The sequence below is a fragment of the Amblyomma mixtum genome, chromosome 2, assembly GCF_055824585.1.
Source record: "Amblyomma mixtum isolate Tamu chromosome 2, ASM5582458v1, whole genome shotgun sequence".
In the NCBI taxonomy this organism is placed as follows: Eukaryota; Metazoa; Arthropoda; class Arachnida; order Ixodida; family Ixodidae; genus Amblyomma; species Amblyomma mixtum.
The window spans coordinates 282069932-282087595 of NC_143013.1; positions in this window are offsets into that span (position 1 = coordinate 282069932).

Sequence of the window (17664 nt, forward strand, 5' to 3'; positions counted from 1 at the left end):
GGAATGCGACGGGTTATTTCAATCTGGAATGAACATGTTACTTTACGTGTGCGGCGGAACGCGAATATTTTTGCTCTTTTTTCGTTTGTTCCAGTTTCCTTACAGCGAAGCGGCTGCTTCAAAGCCTAGAAATACTAGTCGACGGCACGTGGCGACTTCGACCACCAGTTCAAAATCGCTAAGTGCTTCTTGAAGTTTGATTCAGGAGTAAAGTACGGTGAGGTTATGAATGCGATTTCCATTTTCTCGTTCGCATCGGTTACATGAGCAGAGACCAATCTTTGATTTGCTTCCACGGTCCTGTACAAATTTTCTACCCACTCAATATCGACCCAGTCTGTGCAGTACACCCACACCGTTGACTGCAAGTATGAAAATACGCACAGTTCAAAAGATTCCACAACCGACCTCTCGTGTCTTCGTGCACGGAGAATCAACAGCGTCACTTTTGTCGTCCGGTCGATGAGTAAAATTAATGGCAGCAACTTTACTAATCCTTAGGTTTAATTACACCCTGCCGACTGTTCTGTCAGTGCGTTGTCACCGCAAAAGGCACCACAATCTTATTTATAGCCCTCTTAACAGTTTTCATCATGGCACTCACTTCACTCCTTTTTTTTTTTTTTGGGTGCGCTGCGCAGTGCACAGTTTCTGTCAAGCCTTTGTCATTCTCTGAGCTCGAAATTATTTCTTTTTAAAATTTACGTAAAGTCCATTATTACAATATTTATCGTGACGTAATGTACTGAAGCCAATATAAGTGCGCTACTTGCATTCAGAACAGCTGCTGACATAAAACAGCGTCTCAGGGTTTATTACGTCGCCAATAATAGAACAATAGACTATGTTTACGAAAGGCGACAGTAGGTGGGGAAATAAAGCTGATCGCTTTATTATTTATCAAAACTTCCTGGAACCTCGTCTGATTGAATGCGAGAAAACCCTTCGCTCACCTGATGATGTGAGACAGGATGGAGATCAGGGCCTCTTTCCTTCTCGGTCCGCTGATAGGTGAGCATCAGATATGACTGGCGTGAACCTTGGAACCTCATGTGCAATTGCTTGCGATGTCGAATATTAGTATGAGTTATATGCGCAGGTTATGCTGCTATCTAAACGACCTGTTCCAAAAAAAATTTAGTGCGTTGGTAATACATGTGCACTTTTTTCGGTTATATATGAAAAAATGTCGGGTGGTTACACAGCAGAGGCACCGTGTGGCAGAAGAGAAACCAAGAGAGCTGGAAACATTCAAGAATCACAAGGCATATGCAGAAGCACGACTGTTACCACATGGCACTATTAACGGGCGATGTAGTGTACAGTTTGGTTTGGTTTGGTTTATTGGGGTTAAACGTCCCAAAGCGACTAAGGCTATGAGAGACGACGTAGCGAAGGGCTCTGGAAATTTCGGTCACCTGGGGTTCTTCAACGTGCACTGACATCGCACAGTACACGGGCCTCTAGAATTTCGCCTTCACCGAGATTCAGCCGCCGCGGCCGGGATCGAACCCGCGTCTTTCGGGTCAGCAGCCGAGCGCCGTAACCACTGAGCCACCGCGGCGGGGCAGTGTCGAGTTTGGGTTCTGTTGCTGAACACTATACTGTCGCATTAGGGCGCTTGATATTGAAGCAGTATAATTACTTAAAAAGCCCATGCGTGTAAGTTACATGGGAAAATAGTTATAAGAACAAGGTTTTGCCGCCAATTTTTTATAATATTTCTATAGGAGTTTTAATAGGTAACTTTTCAACCCTAATGTACTAAGAAAAATATTATATCGTAAATTTACGTGGTCCATAAAGGGCAAGATGGCTAACAGTTATAATTTCCTAGTTTGTTCAGTTGGTACGCTGGCAAATTTACTGTAGCCAACCCATTTTTAATTACCCAGTGAATCTTCAAAGTCTGCTCTAAATCCCGCAACGAAAAAAAAGAAATTAAGATCCGAAGATCAACATATACATCAAAACTAATCTGTGGACGCTGCTCCCATCCATGCAACTTATTTTGAAGCCAGCAAATAGTAATGAAGTACAAATAACTAACCGGCCACGCGGGCAGAAGCGTGAAGTTGCTCATCAAATTAACTATATTGGCATAAATATTCCGGTAATAATGTTTTTGCTAATGAACACTGCAGCAAACGATTCAAGTATTTTTTCATCAGTCCATCAATCTCACTACGACTTTTTTTTCCTATTTGCGAAACAGCGGCACAAGAATTTTTAAAAGTAAACCCATCGTTCTAAACGTTTTCGCTGCGTCGTGAGGCACCGGTGAGTCATGGGATTTATACTGCTTGGCCACGAATATTCGGCCAGACAATGAAGGCGTGGAACAGCTGAAAGTTTTCAGAGTACAAAAAAAGCTCCTAGTTCCAGGTCACTATTGTCACTTGTACGCGATTCAAAGAACATGTCTTCGCCAGTAGCTCACTGGTAGGTCAAAACGCATCCAATAAAATATAAGGGAGATCTACCGGTATACCACGACGCACTGTGATTAGGTTTCCGAAAATCGCTGCCGAAGTGAACATGTTAAGTTCCTTTAAAGATGCCGTAATAGATAGCATATTAAGGGTTTCTATATCTGCTCCATACACTGAGAAGACCTCGATATTAATTTCGGTCTGCTAGAGTTTTCTTAATGTAACTAAACTAATCAAAGTCTGGGCAAATGAATGCTTTCTACATTTAAACACGTGTGAAATAAGACCGCTCTGGCCAGGTATTGAGTCCATGTCCTTGGCAGCAACGTACCTTAGACGCGTAAACAGCGTCAGATGTCCATTGTTTTGCACACTGCGGCATTTGATTTCATGAATTCAAGATACCTGAGATAGGTTTTAGCTTCTTTTTTTTTTTTTACCTCCCGCATGAGAGTGACGACATTTCGCGCCATCTGTACTCGGGCTGCATTGTGGAGTCGTCCGCTCGCCGCAGACGCCAACCTGTCGACGGTGTTGTTGACAGTTTGCAAATGTCAGCACAGCGCGCTGTTTTTGCTGTTGATAGAGCTTTCCGAGCACCTCAACACGCAGGTGCTGTGGATAGCCTATACTGTAACCGAAAAATATGAGTCAGATACGCGGGACATGGTTTGAGTTCTATTGCTGGAGAAATATAAATTATTTTGGTGAACCAGTCCCAACACATTTATGAGTATTCTACATGCTCAGAAATAATAGTCAACCGGTAGTACATTTCATGGTGTCACGTGTCTTCAAAACGAATTACACTTTCCTCTGATAACATTCTTGACAGCCGTGGCGGAGGCGACAGAGCTGAGTCCGTATGCCTCCAAGCGCGGTGAACGCCAGAAAAATGCCTTCTGCGGAACGAGGCAAGGATGTTATTAGTCACGCTTCCTTGTTAAAGATTTCCAACTGAATTAAAAACGTGTTAAGAAGTTAACAAACAACTTTGAGATCACTGAGGCCTATATGAGGACTATATCAACGTACATAGCTACTTTAACGTCTAAGTGTATTTTCTCTCGGTTTTTCGCGTTTGCTTAATTAACTACTTACCCCTCATCAAGTACATTTTTCCCACGGCAACATTTTATCACACACCATCTGTCACACTCACACTTTCACACACTTCAGAGAACGACGTAATCGTGTTGACAATATTGCGCACACTTTTTGCTCGTGCAACAGAGCCATATAATGCTCTCGCATTAATAAAAAACCGAATCTGTTCCTCGAGCGGAACCATTGCGTAATTGCCACAGGAGTCCCTAAAATACATAAAAGCTGTTTCGAACACAGGTGGGCCGCATATCGTATTCGGTAGAGTGCGAGCCCTACCTCCCCAAGGAAAAATAAATAACGTTAAGATATCTGCTGTAGAACACATCTCAAAGCCCACATAGACCAGTCTATATGCAACCAGAACACTTAGACCCACACTGTAATATATTCTGTGGAAGGATAGCTTCACTTTACCGCAAGGTGCGGGGTTCTAAGAAAATTCAGAACTAAAAGCCGCCGCCGCGGTGGCTCAGCGGTTATGGTGCTCGGCTGCTGACCCAAAAGACGCGGGTTTGATCCCGGCCGCGGCGGCTAGAATTTCTTTGGAGGAGAAATTCTAGAGGCCCGTGTACTGTGCGATGTCAGTGCACGTTAAAGAACCCAAGGTGGTCGAAATTTCCGGAGCCCTCCACTACGGCGTCTCTCATAGCCTTAGTCGCTTTGAGACGTTAAACCCCATAAACTAAACTTAACTAAACTAAACTAAACTAAACTAAACTAGAACTAAAAGCCATGATAAACCCAACGAGAGGGGACATGAAGGCGGCCAACTCCGACCATGAGATCCGACTACGACTGGTGTACAGGGCTAGGACGACCGCCTAATCCAGCGGATTCCTGGACAAAGGATCCGGCCAGTCACTTTTTCCAAAATCCTGAATGAACAATTTCAATCGTTCATTTTTTTGTTTGTTCTTTTTTCCGAAATCCTGAATGAACAATTTCAATCGTTCATTTTCCGCCGCGGTGGCTCAGTGGTTATGGTGCTCGGCTGCTGACCTGAAAGACTCCGGTTCGATCCCGGCCGCGGCGGTCGAATTTCTTTGGAGGAGAAATTCTAGAGACCCGTGTACTGTGCGATGTCAGTGCACGTTAAAGAACCCCAGGTGGTCGAAATTTCCGGAGCCCTCCACTACGGCGTCTCTCATAGCCTTAGTCGCCTTGGGACGTAAATCCCATAAAACCAAACCAATCAATCGTTCATTCAATCGAAAGGCGAAGCAAGAAACATCAAGAAATTAATTAAAACGCGCTGGAACACCGCGCGCACACACACGCACTCATAAAAAAAAAACGGTGGTAGGTTCGGACAACACTGCGACGAAGAGTAATGTGTACGAACAGCCCGCGTAAAGACAGCACAAAGACAGAACAGCGCAGGGACAGCAGAGTGCTGCTAAGGTATAACACGGCAAAGAACAAAACTGGGACGAAGGCCCACAGCGCTAAGTGCCAGGTATGCCAAGCGCTATTGGTCAATCACGTTCACTGTTTTCTTTTTGCTTTTTATGCACTAGTAGTGCGTAAGGATAAATCCGATGAGTACCAACCCCGACCACAATCATTCGTTGTCTGCTCCCTTGTCTCTAAGCGGCTGGCGTAACACCAGCACTCCGCCCCGCGGCACTGCAAGTCCATCGACTTCTTCTACGTAGCGCAAATCCATGCTTTCGCACTGTTTAGAATGAAGTAAAATTTCTCGGCACTGTTAACGCGGCAACGTTAAGGGCCCCGTTCGCCAGATAATCCGTTGTCGTCGTTGGCTTTGTGAGCGAACAATCACGAGCATGGCTCTGGCAGGTGGCCCTCATAGCACAACCTAGGAGGCAGGCGGACTGCCTAGGTCGCGTGACCTTGTGTTGACATCACAGCCTACCCACAGGTTAGTGAGCAAACTGCCCACCATCGCAGCTGGCAGTAAATTAATAACTGGCCAGTTGGGAAGAGTAACCTGGGCCGCACAAGCCCACCGTTGGGAGCACCTGCCATCGCAGGGCAGTGGCGCATCGCTTAACCGCTGCACCACTGCGCAAGGAGGGGTATGAGGACTCCCAGGGATCTATGAATGTATAGAATGACCTTCTGCATACTGCATAAAATGTATAGAACGACCGCTACGCTATCGCGTCATACCCTTAATACAGAGCTTAAGTGTACCATCCAATTTTTTTTTGTCATGGTACATCCTGGATACCGAGTTTTAGTCGTTAGTCGTGCATGTTACTTCGTACTTGCAGTGCCAAGAAGTTGTAGCCATGCTGACTCAACTGGGCATGCACCGCGTTATATTTGAGAGCAAAGCAAATTTACGCAGTTTCGGAGAATTCCAGCAGTTATGTAAAAATGACATGAAGCCGTTCATTCAAGTGTAACGAAATATTTATCAAACTGTCAGGCCAAAACTCGGTCGCATTTATTGTTATCTAAAAGAGATAAGCCGGGTACATAAAAGGGTAAACCCTAAATTGAAAACGAAGTTAGTTTCACACGCCTCCCAGCGATATTGGTAACGTGCAGAGATTGCTGCCCCAGCGCGGATTTAAAAAAGGTAACTTTCAGTATTACTGGAGAATAATTTAATGGCTTTTAGCCACTAAAAATGATCAGTAGCCATAAATTGCGTCGTTAAGCTCGGTAAAACGCCCGTCTGTCATGTTTTAGAGACTCATACTATCTGAAACATAACAATTAAACGACTCCTTATCCGGAATGACCTTTCCACGATCAAACCAAAGCACGCTTGTCATTTCACGTGTCAGACATAAAGTATTTGATTCCATCTCTCTTTGCACAATATATTGCTTTTTTTTTTACTCAACGCATGAAAAGACCCTTTAAGAACTGGTCTGCGTTCATGAAACACGCAACAAGCAGGTGAGCAAGCCAGCATGAACATAACTGTCGCGTTTCATTCGATGTTTTGCTGGTCGCTAATTTGTTGACGCCGACGTATAATGACCTCAAAACTAGTAACATTAATCAGAAGAGCAGCAGCTATAGTTAATAAACGATAATGAACAAAACGGATCTAAACTCATTATGGCAAGATTTCTTAACAAGAAATCGGTCCATCCGTAAGGTCATAAAACAAGGTCATGTGTGCCTTCATGTTATCTCAATTTCTGTGCAAAATGGGAAAAATTTTCGTACGCAATATATACAAAACCTTGCCATTCGCAATCACTTTTTCAGCACTGCTTACTGCGGCTGTCAGCGCTCAAGGCTCTAAATCATCAAATGCCACATCATCGGAGCTTGCGGCTTCTGCAAACCAGGTATGCAATTTATTGCGGATGCATCTATGATTATTGGGCTCAACACATTACCTGAGAGCCCCTGAAAAATTATTTCAGCTTACGTGTGTGCAAATTGAGTTCTCTTTGTGCGCTTTTCAGGATGCTTTCGACAACAGTTCTTCATCAGGGCAACCCAACAGCCCCGGGGTAGACCATGTCGCACCAATGGACTTCAAGTTTTTCGACGACGAACTCCTACAGCATATCAATGATACGAGCTTACAAAGAAAGCACAAATGTTCAGAAGAGAAGAACGCGTCACAAGTCGCGCGAAGGGCGTGCAAAGGTGGAGGGAAGCCTGGTTTTACCCTAAATACCCCCCAAAGCTCTGGAAGTGAAGCAGCTAACGTTTCGGTTACGAACAAAGGAGCAGAGAATAGAACAGTGCAGATGTCAGGACCACAAACTGGGACCAACCACGTGGTCCAGAATTCATCGACATCAATGACTAGCCTTGCTGGAGAAATGAAGTCGGACGAAGACATATACAACAAGCTAAGAGGAGAGATAGTTGCAATGGGTGAGGACAAATGGCCCGCTACTACAACCACAGTTGAAGGAAAAACTGGCGTATCGAAATATGAGGAAGGCTCAGAAGTCAAAGAGATCAAAAATGTGACGACACTCCAACAGCAGGACGCTGCGGTAATGGCACCAAACAAAGAAAACCTGACGCTGGCTGTTAAAAAGAAAGGAGGAAAAGAATGCGGAGCAAACTGCAATGCATCCTTGACCACTCTCCAGAAAGTAGGAAGCATTAGAACTTCTGTGATCCCGCATACAAACGAGACGATTACGAAGGCAGCACTGAACAATAGCTCCACGACAGAAGAGACCGCAAGAGAAGCGGAAATGGAAAAGGGAACCTTAACACTCAAAGTAACCGAGGTCTCTGTTATGCAACCAAATACTGCGCAAAGAGCACCTGAGCCTAGCGACGAATTACCTGCACAAATTGTAACTCAAAAACAGTTCACTAGCACGACACCTCCAATGTATATAGAGAAACAGCAAAGGACCAACCATGCTGCAGAAATGATGTCTGAAGCTGCATCCACACGAACTGCTGCGATAGCGTCCTCTGTGGCACACCAAGAAAATGCATCTATACCGGTTAATCAGGTTTCACAAAACATAGGAGCCGAACCATTGTTCACTGGAGCGACGTCGGAAAGGAAAGCGATGGTACTCCCGCCTTCCATATCATCAGTGCAGGCCTCAACAAGAACTACTGAATCAAAACGACTAGCTGCTTTGTCAGAACCGGCGATGAGAACAGCCAGAACGCATCTCAAAAAGGACAAAAAGGTCACGCATGGAGGAGCAATACTGTCCGCGGCTACAAACACACAACCAGCCGCAACGGTTTCCAATGTGTCTCAACAACGAAACGCACATTTTCCGATAAGTCCAGTTTCGCAAACTATGGGCGCAGCAGAAATGGCCACTAAGCACACAGTAGCTATGAAAGCAGAGGCTCTACCAGCATCTAAATCATCAGCGAAGGCCACTATGGGAGCCATCGACTCAAACCGGCTGGAGTCCATGTCAGCCCAGACAATGACAAAATATGCAACGCATGTCAAGAAGGAGCCAACGACCACTAATGCAGAAGAAATAATCTCCACAGCTACGAACATGCAACCAGATGCAATACTGTCCACTGGGACTCACGCACAAAACGCCGCTCTTCCGATAAGCCCCGCCTCGCCAAGGAAGACCACAGCAGCGTTCGCAACAAAGCCGGGGTTAGAAATGAAAGTACAGGGGCGTCCATCGTCTGAATTATCAGCAACGACCTCTACAGGCAGCATTGAATCGAAACGCCTAGCATCCATATCAGCTCAGACAGCCACAAAATCTGCAACGCCTGTCAAGACGGAAGCAGGGACCACTATTTCAGGACAAATGATGCCAGCAGCTGCAAATACACAACCGGCTGCAATGCTCTCCACTGTGTCTCATGTAAGAAACACCGCTCTTCCGGCAGGCCCGGCCTCGCAAGTGAAGACCACAGCAGCATTCGCCAAAAAACCTGGCTTACAAATGAAAGTGCAGGGGTTCCCATCGTCTGAATTATCAGCAACGCCCTCTACAGGCAGCATTGAATCGAAACGCCTAGCATCCATATCAGCTCAGATGGCCACAAAATCTGCAACGCATGTGAAGACGGAAGCAGGGACCACTCTTTCAGGACAAATGCTGCCAGCAGCTGCAAATACACGACCGGCTGCAATGCTATCGTCTGTGTCTCATGAAAGAAACACTGCTCTTCCGGTAGGCCCGGCGTCAGAAATGAAGACCACAGCAGCATTCGCCACAATGCCTGGCTTAGAAATGAAACTTCACGGGCTCCCATCGTCTACATTATCAGCGACGACCTCTACAGGAATGATCGAATCGAAACGCCTGGTAGCCATATCACCTCAGACGACCACGAAAGCTGCAACGCATATCAAGAAGGAATCAGGGACAACGCTTTCAGGACAAATGCTGTCCGGAGCTTCAAATACACAACCAGCCGCAATGCTGCCTTCTGTGCCTCACGTAAGAAACACTGCTCTTCCGGTAATCCCGGCCGCGCAAATGATCACCAGAGCAGCATTCGCCACAAAGCCTGGCTTAGAAATGAAAGTGCAGGGGCTCCCATCGTCTAAATTATCAGCGACAACCTCTGCAGGAAGCATCGAATCGAAACGCCTGGCATCCATATCAGCTCAGACGACCACGAAAGCTTCAACGCATATCAAGAAGGAAGCAGGGACCACCCTTTCAGGACAAATGCTGCCCACAGCTACAAATACACAACCAGCCGCAATGCTCACCTCTGTGTCTCATGTAAGAAACACTGCTCTTCGGGTAGGCCCGGCCGCGCAAATGAAGAATACAGCAGCATTCGCCACAATGCCTGGTTTAGAAATGAAAGTGCAGGGGCTTCCATCGTCTAAATTATCAGCGACAACCTCTGCAGGAAGCATCGAATCGAAACGCCTGGCATCCATATCAGCTCAGACGACCACGAAAGCTGCAACGCATATCAAGAAGGAAGCAGGGACCACCCTTTCAGGACAAATGCTGCCCACAGCTGCAAACACACAACCAGCCGCAATGCTCACCTCTGTGTCTCATGTAAGAAACACTGCTCTTCGGGTAGGCCCGGCCGCGCAAATGAAGAATACAGCAGCATTCGCCACAAAGCCTGGTTTAGAAATGAAAGTGCAGGGGCTTCCATCGTCTAAATTATCAGCGACAACCTCTGCAGGAAGCATCGAATCGAAACGCCTGGCATCCATATCAGCTCAGACGACCACGAAAGCTGCAACGCATATCAAGAAGGAAGCAGGGAACACCCTTTCAGGACAAATGCTGCCCACAGCTGCAAATACACAACCAGCCTCAATGCTCAGCTCTGTGTCTCATGTAAGAAACACTGCTCTTCCGGTAGTCCCGGCCACGAAAACGAAGACCACAGCAGCATTCGCCACAATGCCTGGCTTAGAAATGAAAGTGCAGGGACTCCCATCGTCAAAATTATCAGCGACGACCTCTACAGGAAGCATCGAATCGAAACACCTGGCGTCTATATCAGCTCAGACGACCACGAAAGCTGCAAGGCATATCAAGAAGGAAGCAGGGACCACGATTTCAGGACAAATGCTGCCCACAGCTGCAAATACACAACCAGCCGCAATGCTCAGCTCTGTGTCTCGTGTAAGAAACACTGCTCTTCCGGTAGTCCCGGCCACGCAAATGAAGACCATAGCAGCATTCGCCACAATGCCTGGCTTAGAAATGAAAGTGCAGGGACTCCCATCGTCTAAATTATCAGCGACGACCTCTACAGGAAGCATCGAATCGAAACACCTGGCGTCTATATCAGCTCAGACTTCCACGAAAGCTGCAAGGCATATCAAGAAGGAAGCAGGGACCACCCTTTCAGGACAAATGCTGCCCACAGCTGCAAATACACAACCAGCCGCAATGCCCTCCTCTGTGTCTCATGTAAGAAACACTGCTCTTCCAGTTGGCCCGGCGTCGCAAATGAAGACCACAGCAGCATTCGCCACAAAGCCTGGTTTAGAAATGAAAGTGCAGGGGCTCCCATCGTCTAAATTATCAGCGACAACCTCTGCAGGAAGCATCGAATCGAAACGCCTGGCATCCATATCAGCTCAGACGACCACGAAAGCTGCAAGGCATATCAAGAAGGAAGCAGGGACGACGCTTTCAGGACAAATGCAGCCCACACCTGCAAATACACAATCAGCCGCAATGCTAAGCTCTGTGTCTCATGTAAGAAACACTGCTCTTCCAGTTGGCCCGGCGTCGCAAATGAAGACCACAGCAGCATTCGCCACAAAGCCTGGCTTAGAAATGAAAGTGCAGGGGCTCCCATCGTCTAAATTATCAGCGACGACCTCTGCAGGAAGCATCGAATCGAAACGCCTAGCATCCATATCAGCTCAGACGACCACGAAATCTGCAATGCATATCAAGAAGGAAGCAGGGACAACGTTTTCAGGACAAATGCTGTCCGCAGCAGCAAATACACAACCAGCCGCAATGCTCGCCTCTTTGCCTCAAGTAAGAAGCACTGCTTTTCCGGGAGGCCCGGCCTCGCAAATGAAGACCACAGCTGCATTCGCCACAAAGCCTGGCTTAGAAATGAAAATGCAGGGGCTCCCATCGTCTAAATTATCAGCGACGACCTCTGCAGGAAGCACCGAATCGAAACGCCTGGCATCCATATCAGCTCAAACGACCACAAAAGCTGCAACGCATATCAAGAAGGAAGCAGGGACAACGCTTTCAGGACAAATGCTGTCCGGAGCTGCAAATACACAACCAGCCGCAATGCTCTCCTCTGTGCCTCACGTAAGAAACACTTCTCTTCCGGTAGGCCCGGCCTCGCAAATGAAGACCACAGCAGCATTCGCTACAAAGCCTGGCTTAGAAATTAAAGTGCAGGGGCTCCCATCGTCTAAATTATCAGCGACAACCTCTACAGGAAGCATCGAATCGAAAAGCCTGGCATCAGTGTCAGCTCAGACAACCACGAAAGCTGCAACGCATATCAAGAAGGAAGCAGGGACAACGCTTTCAGGACAAATGCTGTCCGCAGCAGCAAATACACAATCAGCCGCAATGCTCGCCTCTTTGCCTCACGTAAGAAACACTGCTCTTCTGGTAGTCCCGGCCACGCAAATGAAGACCACAGCAGCATTCGCCACAAAGCCTGGCTTAGAAATGAAAGTGCAGGGACTCCCATCGTCAAAATTATCAGCGACGACCTCTACAGGAAGCACCGAATCGAAACGCCTGGCATCCATATCAGCTCAGACGACCACGAAAGCTGCAACGCATATCATGAAGGAAGCAGGGACCACCCTTTCAGGACAAATGCTGCCCACAGCTGCAAATACACAACCAGCCGCAATGCTCAACTCTGTGTCTCATGTAAGAAACAGTGCTCTTCCGGTAGGCCCGGCCGCGCAAATGAAGAATACAGCAGCATTCGCCACAAAGCCTGGCTTAGAAATGAAAGTGCAGGGGCTCCCATCGTCTAAATTACCAGCGACGACCTCTGCAGGAAGCATCGAATCGAAACGCATGGCATCCATGTCAGCTCAGACGACCACGAAAGCTGCAACGCATATCAAGAAGGAAGCAGGGACAACGCTTTCAGGACAAATGCTGTCCGGAGCTGCAAATACACAACCAGCCGCAATGCTCCCATCTGTGCCTCACGTAAGAAACACTGCTCTTCCGGTAGGCCCGGCCTCGCAAATGAAGACCACAGCAGCATTCGCCACAAACCCTGGCTTAGAAATGAAAGTGCAGGGGCTCCCATCGTCTACATTATCAGCGACGACCTCTACAGGAAGCATTGAATCGAAACGCCTGGCATCCATATCAGCTCAGACGACCACGAAAGCTGCAACGCATATCAAGAAGGAAGCAGGGACAACGCTTTCAGGACAAATGCTGTCCGCAGCAGCAAATACACAATCAGCCGCAATGCTCGCCTCTTTGCCTCACGTAAGAAACACTGCTCTTCCGGTAGTCCCGGCCACGCAAATGAAGACCACAGCAGCATTCGCCACAAAGCCTGGCTTAGAAATGAAAGTGCAGGGACTCCCATCGTCAAAATTATCAGCGACGACCTCTACAGGAAGCACCGAATCGAAACGCCTGGCATCCATATCAGCTCAGACGACCACGAAAGCTGCAACGCATATCATGAAGGAAGCAGGGACCACCCTTTCAGGACAAATGCTGCCCACAGCTGCAAATACACAACCAGCCGCAATGCTCAACTCTGTGTCTCATGTAAGAAACAGTGCTCTTCCGGTAGGCCCGGCCGCGCAAATGAAGAATACAGCAGCATTCGCCACAAAGCCTGGCTTAGAAATGAAAGTGCAGGGGCTCCCATCGTCTAAATTATCAGCGACGACCTCTGCAGGAAGCATCGAATCGAAACGCCTGGCATCCATACCAGCTCAGACGACCACGAAAGCTGCAACGCATATCAAGAAGGAAGCAGGGACAACGCTTTCAGGACAAATGCTGTCCGCAGCTGCAAATACACAACCAGCCGCAATGCTCGCCTCTTTGCCTCACGTAAGAAACACTGCTCTTCCGGGAGGCCCGGCCTCGCGAATGAAGACCACAGCAGCATTCGCCACAAAGCCTGGCTTGGAAATGACAGTGCAGGGGCTCCCATCGTCTAAATTATCAGCGACGACCTCTGCAGGAAGCATAGAATCGAAACGGCTGGCATCCATGTCAGCTCAGACGACCACGAAAGCTGCAACGCATATCAAGAAAGAAGCAGGGACAACGCTTTCAGGACAAACGCTGTCCGCAGCTACAAATACACAACCAGCCGCTGTGCTCCCCTCTGTACCTCACGTAAGAAACACTGCTCTTCCGGTAGGCCCGGCCTCGCAAATGAAGACCACAGCAGCATTCGCTACAAAGCCTGGCTTAGAAATGAAAGTGCAGGGGCTCCCATCCTCTAAATTACCAGCGACGACCTCTACAGGAAGCATCGAATCGAAACGCCTGGCATCCGTATCAGCTCAGACGACCACGAAAGCTGCAACGCATATCAAGAAGGAAGCAGGGACCACCCTTTCAAGACAAATGCTGCCCACAGCTGCAAATACACAACCAGCCGCAATGCTCAACTCTGTGTCTCATGTAAGAAACAGTGCTCTTCAGGTAGGCCCGGCCGCGCAAATGAAGAATACAGCAGCATTCGCCACAAAGCCTGGCTTAGAAATGAAAGTGCAGGGGCTACCATCGTCTAAATTACCAGCGACGACCTCTACAGGAAGCATCGAATCGAAACGCCTGGCATCCATGTCAGCTCAGACGACCACGAAAGCTGCAACGCATATCAAGAAGGACGCACGGACAACTCTTTCAGGACAAACGCTGTCCGCAGCTACAAATACACAACCAGCCGCAATGCTGACCTCTGTGTCTCATGTAAGAAACACTGCTCTTCCAGTTGGCCCGGCGTCGCAAATGAAGACCACAGAAGCATTCGCCACAAAGCCTGGCATAGAAATGAAAGTGCAGGGGCTCCCGTCGTCTAAATTATCAGCGACGACCTCTGCAGGAAGCATCGAATCCAAACGCCTGGCATCCATGTCAGCTCAGACGACCACGAAAGCTGCAACGCATATCAAGAAGGAAGCAGCGACAACGCTTTCAGTACAAATGCTGACCGGAGCTGCAAATACACAACCATCCGCAATGCTGCCTTCTGTGCCTCACGTAAGAAACACTGCTCTTCCGGTAATTCCGGCCGCGCAAATGATGACCACAGCAGCATTCGCCACAAAGCCTGGCTTAGAAATGAAAGTGCAGCGGGCCCCATCGTCTAAATTATCAGAGACAACCTCTGCAGGAAGCATCGAATCGAAACGCCTGGCATCCATATCAGCTCAGACGACCACGAAAGCTGCAACGCATATCAAGAAGGAAGCAGGGACAACGCTTTCAGGACAAATGCTGTCCGCAGCTGCAAATACACAACCAGCCGCAATGCTCGCCTTTTTCTCTCACGCAAGAAACACTGCTCTTCCGGGAGGCCCGGCCTCGCAAATGAAGACCACAGCAGCATTCGCCACAAAGCCTGGCTTAGAAATGAAAGTGCAGGGGCTCCCATCGTCTAAATTATCAGCGACGACCTCTGCAGGAAGCATCGAATCCAAACGCCTGGCATCCATGTCAGCTCAGACGACCACGAAAGCTGCAACGCATATCAAGAAGGAAGCAGGGACAACGCTTTCAGGACAAATGCTGTCCGCAGCTGCAAATACACAACCAGCCGCAATGCTCGCCTCTTTGTCTCACGTAAGAAACACTGCTCTTCCGGGAGGCCCGGCCTCGCAAATGAAGACCACAGCAGCATTCGCCACAAAGCCTGGCTTAGAAATGAAAGCGCAAGGGCTCTCATCGTCTAAATTATCAGCGACGACCTCTGCAGGAAGCATCGAATCCAAACGCCTGGCATCCATGTCAGCTCAGACGACCACGAAAGCTGCAAGGCATATCAAGAAGGAAGCAGGGACCACGCTTTCAGGACAAATGCTGCCCACAGCTACAAATACACAACCCGCCGCAATGCTCAGTTCTGTGTCTAATGTAAGAAACACTGCTCTTCCGGTAGGCCCAGCCGCGCAAATGAAGAATGCAGCAGCATTCGCCACAAAGCCTGGCTTAGAAATGAAAGTGCAGGGGCTCCCATCGTCTAAATTATCAGCGACGACCTCTGCAGGAAGCATCGAATCGAAACGCCTGGCATCCATATCAGCTCAGACGACCACGAAAGCTGCAACGCATATCAAGAAGGAAGCAGGGACAACGCTTTCAGGACAAATGCTGTCCGCAGCTGCAAATACACAACCAGCCGCAATGCTCGCCTCTTTGCCTCAAGTAAGAAGCACTGCTCTTCTGGGAGGCCCGGCCTCGCAAATGAAGACCAGAGCAGCATTCGCCACAAAGCGTGGCTTAGAAATGAAAGTGCAGGGGCTCCCATCGTCTAAATTATCAGCGACGACCTCTGCAGGAAGCATCGAATCGAAACGCCTGGCATCCATATCAGCTCAGACGACCACGAAAGCTGCAACGCATATCAAGAAGGAAGCAGGGACAACGCTTTCAGGACAAATGCTGACCGGAGCTGCAAATACACAACCAGCCGCAATGCTGCCTTCTCTGCCTCACGTAAGAAACACTGCTCTTCCGGTAATCCCGGCCGCGCAAATGATAACCACAGCAGCATTCGCCACAAAGCCTGGCTTAGAAATGAAAGTGCAGGGGGCCCCATCGTCTAAATTATCAGAGACAACCGCTGCAGGAAGCATCGAATCGAAACGCCTGGCATCCATATCAGCTCAGACGACCACGAAAGCTGCAACGCATATCAAGAAGGAAGCAGGGACAACGCTTTCAGGACAAATGCTGTCCGCAGCTGCAAATACACAACCAGCCGAAATGCTCGCCTCTTTGTCTCACGTAAGAAAAACTGCTCTTCCGGGAGGCCCGGCCTCGCAAATGAAGACCACAGCAGCATTCGCCACAAAGCCTGGCTTAGAAACGAAAGTGCAGGGGCTCCCATCGTCTAAATTATCCGCGACGACTTCTGCAGGAAGCATCGAATCCAAACGCCTGGCATCCATGTCAGCTCAGACGACCACGAAAGCTGCAACGCATATCAAGAAGGAAGCAGGGACAACGCTTTCAGGACAAATGCTGTCCGCAGCTGCAAATACACAACCAGCCGCAATGCTCGCCTTTTTCTCTCACGCAAGAAACACTGCTCTTCCGGGAGGCCCGGCCTCTCAAATGAAGACCACAGCAGCATTCGCCACAAAGCCTGGCTTAGAAATGAAAGTGCAGGGGCTCCCATCGTCTAAATTATCAGCGACGACCTCTGCAGGAAGCATCAAATCCAAACGCCTGGCATCCATGTCAGCTCAGACGACCACGAAAGCTGCAACGCATATCAAGAAGGAAGCAGGGACAACGCTTTCAGGACAAATGCTGTCCGGAGCTGCAAATGCACAACCAGCCGTAATGCTGCCTTCTTTGCCTCACGTAAGAAATACTGCTCTTCCGGTAGGCCCGACCGCGCAAATGATGACCACAGCAGCATTCGCCAAAAAGCCTGGCTTAGAAATGAAAGTGCAGGGGGCCCCATCGTCTAAATTATCACCGACAACCTCTGCAGGAAGCATCGAATCGAAACGCCTGGCATCCATATCAGCTCAGACGACCACAAAAGCTGCCACGCATATCAAGAAGGAAGCAGGGACAACGCTTTCAGGACAAATGCTGTCCGCAGCTGCAAATACACAACCAGCCGCAATGCTCGCCTCTTTGTCTCACGTAAGAAACACTGCTCTTCCGGGAGGCCCGGCCTCGCAAATGAAGACCACAGCAGCATTCGCCACAAAGCCTGGCTTAGAAATGAAAGTGCAAGGGCTCCCATCATCTAAATTATCAGCGACGACCTCTGCAGGAAGCATCGAATCCAAACGCCTGGCATCCATGTCAGCTCAGACGACCACGAAAGCTGCAAGGCATATCAAGAAGGAAGCAGGGACCACGCTTTCAGGACAAATGCTGCCCACAGCTACAAATACACAACCCGCCGCAATGCTCAGTTCTGTGTCTAATGTAAGAAACACTGCTCTTCCGGTAGGCCCAGCCGCGCAAATGAAGAATACAGCAGCATTCGCCACAAAGCCTGGTTTAGAAATGAAAGTGCAGGGGCTCCCATCGTCTAAATTATCAGCGACGACCTCTGCAGG